The sequence below is a fragment of the Mytilus californianus genome, unplaced genomic scaffold (genome assembly GCF_021869535.1).
Source record: "Mytilus californianus isolate M0D057914Y unplaced genomic scaffold, xbMytCali1.0.p SCAF_5, whole genome shotgun sequence".
Classification (NCBI taxonomy): Eukaryota; Metazoa; Mollusca; class Bivalvia; order Mytilida; family Mytilidae; genus Mytilus; species Mytilus californianus.
In genome coordinates, this window is record NW_026262701.1 from 116,363,814 (window position 1) to 116,369,426 (window position 5,613).

Here is a 5,613-nt window from a genome sequence, read left to right on the forward strand (position 1 = left end):
TTTTGTTATGTTTATGTTGTCATTGAAATTGGCCTCGACATGCCTGAGTCAAATGTTGACGTGGGACTGCTTTTCGGCTGTGCTATAGTGTTGGTCTTGAGAGCAAAAATGTTCGTATCGTAAAAACAAAATACAAGAAGCCGGAATCTGAGTAATATTGTATTTGCTATGGTCAAGAAATCAACAGCATTTGTAGGCATGATCTTACTAGTCAATCAGATACAAACAGGTTACTACAAAAGCACTATCTATCAGTCCGACTTTATTTATTCTACCATTTCCTATCCCTCAATTAAGCCAGAAATGTTTTCTTTGTTTTGCGCGTGCTTGCTGGTCTTAAGATAAAAAAAAAACGATCACAAGGAAGAGGGAGAGGGAGTTGAGAGAGTACAATGTATAAACCCACCACATTCTGTATGTGCCTGTCCCAAGTCAGGAACCTGTTATGCAGTTGATGCCATTGGTTGCTGCCTATCATATTTATTTTTCGTGTATTTGTTTTGTACATAAGGCCGTTGGTTTTCTGTTGGGTTTACATTTTGTCATTTCGGAAGCTAAACGTTCCAATAGTCGTAGCCAAAATCCCTACCCTTTTGACTCAAATGTGACATCACCGTATTAAACTTAATCCCCGAGTTTTAGACTAACTTGAGCAACACGACGGATGTTAAATGTATAGTGGAATCTGCTAACCCTTCCGGAGCACCTGTGATCTTCCCCTAGTTTAGGTGGGTTCCGTGTTACTTTCTATGTTGTGTTTTGTAGACTGTTGTTTGTTTTTTTGTCGTTTTCGTTTAAAGCCATGGAGTTGTCAGTTGTGTCTTCGACTTATGAGTTTGAATATCCATGAGATATCTCCCGCCTCTCTCTTGAAAGTTTTCCATCAAAGTGGGACAAAATATCCTTGACATTAAACTGAGTATTCCCAAATGTATTCTGATGGGCGTTAACTTGTTTGTTTAGTAGCTGCCTCATTGATGTTTACTGCTATAAAAACTAGTTAGATGGCACCAGACCCTCCCCTAACCTGGGACAGTTAGTTGTTATACTATAGTATAACTGTAAAGTGATATGTAAGATGGGTATTTGAAAAAATGGGTCATAAATTGTAGAGGCCTGTTTTTCGATAGAATTAAACGAAGAGATATAGTTAGCAAATGGAAAGAAATTTATTATATGGATTATTTTGGTAGAATACACATTGAAAGAAAGTACTTGAAAAGTATTGGGAAGCAGAATGTGAATATAAAATCAGGTCTGGTTCTCACATTACGTGGTTCTCACATCACGACCATTAGTGATATGACTATCCTGTTTCGAAACATTTTTGCTTTTGATTTTTGGGGATAATGCATTTCTAGATATTAAAATTTTCTATCAGAGAATGACATAAGTAGTAATATATGAATCAAGCTCATTTATTACGGTCATTATAGCTTTGAAAGTGGCTATTTCTATCAACATCTTGCAGGTACCTCATTGTCCCCACTGTCAAAGTCATGGACTATCTTTGAATAAACATTTACACGTGTTGTCGAGAAGACCATTTCTACTATAAGCTATGAGACTTTTAAATGTTATTTATAAAACAAAGTCAATTCAATCAATTATTGAAATTTGGTTAATCAAAATGTAAGGGAGGTTTATACAAATACAAATATAAATACCAATAGTTTATTTACACAAACTCATTAACAGTAAATGGATAAGATATAATGGATTTATAATAATATTAACAGACATCACTGATATAGAATAAACGGTTACATACAAAACACAAAAATGTTATTCACCTCAAAAGCTAATCAAACCTTTAAACAGATTTATTCAGAAGAAATATCGTTACGATACTGTTGTCAAGTCATTATAGATGGCATTTTTCGGAATTAATATTGATTCATTCATAGGGTCTTTGCATCGGAAATAAACACATTTATTCTAAACCAGTTGTGGGCATGATACGGGTTGTGTTCTTCTCGTATAATTTATGATGGCATGATACTAAACCCCTTACGGGAGTGATTGTGCTTTTTGTCATATGATGAAGACAAATTCCTCTAGCCTTTGTTAGTCTTGTGTGTTTTTAATTTTGCTTCATTTCAAGTATATGTTTCGGAAATTAGTGTTGCTTCCATTTCGCTGAACTAGTTCTGTATACATTATTGTTTAGAGGCCAGCTGAAGCCAGCCTCCGGGTGCGAGATTTTCTCGCTGCGTTGAAGACCCATTGGTGGCCTTGGGGTGCTTTCTGCTCTTTGGTCAGGTTGATTATTCAAACTTAGCAAAGAATGCCACCTGCTTTACTAAAGACGCATTGCCAACATTAAATGATGTAATCCTTACAAACAAGACTAAAAATTGCCAAAATGTAACTTATTTTAACTGTGGCTTGAGCGATGTGCACAACTTAATATTAGTACAGATAAAAGGACAAGTCCCCAAGATAAAAAATAAACCTGTTAAATATAGAAGTTTTAGAAATTTTGATCATGACAAATTTTTGGAGGATCATAAATTAGAACAATTAGAAATTATAATTGAACATGCTGACACTGATACATCATATGAAAATTTTGAAAAATCTTTTTTAAAAGTGGTCAATAAGCATGTCCCCTTAAAGACAAGAAAATGTATACCAAATCCTGCCCCTTTTATGAACAAAATCTTACGACAAGCAATTTACAAAAAGAAAATGTTGCATAATAAATTTTTAAAACATAGATCGAGTAAAAATTGGGAGAATTACAGACAGCAAAGAAACTTGGTAACAAAAATTAAAAAGAAATTGGTGCAAAAAATATTTTTTTGAACGATGTATTGGCGGACCAAAATCAACCGATTTCTGGCCTACTATCAAGCCATTTTTGTCTAATAAGGGATCTCGATCCGTAAACTGCATTACAATCTGCGAAAATGATGAAATCATAAATGAGCCACATAAAGTATCTGAGGTATTTAACAACTTCTTCATTAATGTGGCAAAACATATTGGTAATGTTAATACTGTCATTGATGAACATCATCCTAGTGTTAAGTTAATTAAACGCTGTAAACATGAGGGCGAAGAACTTACCCTCCAGCCTGTGACAGGTGACTTTGTCAGAAAGCAAATAGATAAGCTTAATGCTAAAAAGGCTACAGGGTATGATGGTATTTCGGCTAAAATGCTAAAATTGGAAAAACCTATAATTATTAGTCCTATTAAAACACTAATCAATAAAAGTTTTAAAACTTCAGTTTTTCCAGATAAGCTAAAGGTGGCCCAGGTTAGACCACTATTTAAGAAAACAATATGCTGGACAAAGGAAATTATCGCCCAGTTAATGTGTTGCCAAGTATATCCAAATTTTACAAACGTGCTATTTTTTATCAACTAGCTGAGTTTTTTGAAAAACACTTTAACTCCCTGTTATCTGCATTAAGATCAGGATATGGGTGTCAAACTGCCCTCATTAAAGTATTGAGGATTGGAAGAAGGCACTGGACGATAACAAATTTGTCGCAGCAATATTGATGGACTTATCAAAGGCATTTGACTGTTCGCCGCATGAATTATTATTATTAAAAATGAAAACTTATGGTTTATCAAATAGTTTTATAGATTTATTACAGTGCTACTTAAAAAACAGAAAACAATGTGTAAAGATTAATAATATTTGTAGTAATTTTGAAACTATGTTCAAAGGTGTTCCGTAAGGTTCCATACTTGGACCTATGCTTTTTAATATATTCATAAATGACATTTTTGGTATAGTTGACAATAGTACTATGTATAATTATGCGGATGACAACACCTTATCCTATGCTGATTTTGATATACAGAATGTCATAAAAAATCTAGAAAGTGATAGTCTTAAAATGTTGGACTGGTTTGATTACCGTGAATTTAATGAAAGCTAATCCAGATAAATTTCAAGCTCTGGCAACTGGCAAAACAACTTTTATCATGATATTGTTTTTAATCTTAAAGGAAGTAGAATAGAATGTGAAAATGATGTAAAGCTACTGGGAGTCACACTAGACCACAGATTAAATTTTGATAAGCATATATCTGAGATTTGTAAGAAGGCCTCTCGTCAACTTAATGTTCTTAAACGTATTGGTAGATATCTGAAAAGACTTGGTCGTCTAACAATTTATCTTTCTTTTATTTTGTCTAATGTTAATTATTGCCCAGTCACCTAACATTTTTGTAGTGAAAAAACACAGTTAAGATGGAAAAAATCCAAGAGAGAGCCTTGAGATTTGTTTATGAGGATTATAATAGCTCCTATGAAGATCTTTTACACAAGTCAAAACTTCCATCTCTTAAAGTCAGAAGATTACGAGCAATAGCTATAGAAACTTTTAAAATTATACACAAAAAGGGTCCATCTTATTTACATGATTTGATTAATATAAAAAATCACAAATATTCCTTCAGATATAAAAATACAGTTGAACAGCCCCAGGTGAGAACAACAAGCTATGGCATCAATTCTTTTAGATACACAGCTGCAAAATTTTGGAATGAACTACCCCAGAGTTTTAGAGATGAAGACAATTTTAACCAATTTTCTAAACTTATTGTTACCTGGAATGGTAGTTCATGCCAATGCAATGCCTGCAAATAATTAATGCTCTATTTTTAGTGCTTTTTTTCTGTTGAATGTGCTACAATTGCTTATGTGTTTTAAAGTGCTTTATATGTTTTTAATATTGAGTTGCTTATTGTACTTTTAATATTTCTGCATGGTATTACATACTTAACTTCTTCATGTCATGTACATACTGTATATGTATGCTTCAATGTAATGATTTGCTTTGTGTAGCTTTTGTGTGTAGCATGCTTGTTTGTTTTAAACGTGCACGTTAAAAAAACATAGATGTTTTGTTTGTAATATGACAATATAAAAGCTCAATAGAGCTTATGTTTTCTGTATAATGATCTCGTCTATTAATAAAGCTTTTGAACTTGAACTTTTTGAACTGCTATTGTCTCTTTGACACATTCCCCGTTTCCATTCTCAATTTGAAGGTAAATCCAGAAAAGCGCTTCGGACGCATGAAATTTATAACGTGTTGTCAAGTTTCATTTTTTACAGCACTGGATCGATACCTCTGCTGGTGGACTATCAGTCCCCGAGGATATCTTCAGCTCAGTATTCAGTACTTTAGTTCTGACATGATTTATAACAAACCTTTCTAAAATTGTTTGACGTATATTAATTTTGAAATAATAAAGAAACTAAGGTTTCAACTCCCACAGGCAAAATTGACCTTAGGCAGATTTGGCTATTTTTAGGCAATTTTTGTTCATAGAGCTCTTCAGCTATTTCGGTTCTTATTTATCCTTGGCTTTCAAATATTCGGCTTTGAGTTTTCCTTATGATGAAGTTAAATCCAGAAAAGCGCTTCGGACGCTTGGAATTTATAACATGTTGTTTTTATTTTTTAATATGTCATATTATCAACCGATTCCTTATATTCATTAATTTGATATGAAAGAGGAAGACAGCTTAAGTAATAATGCTGAGCTATTGTGTGCTAATGATTGTGGCTAATAACACGTTCCACGCTCGAAAATGTTTTATTTAATTTAGCTTTGTCGGAAATACTTTCGTTTCGTTAAAAG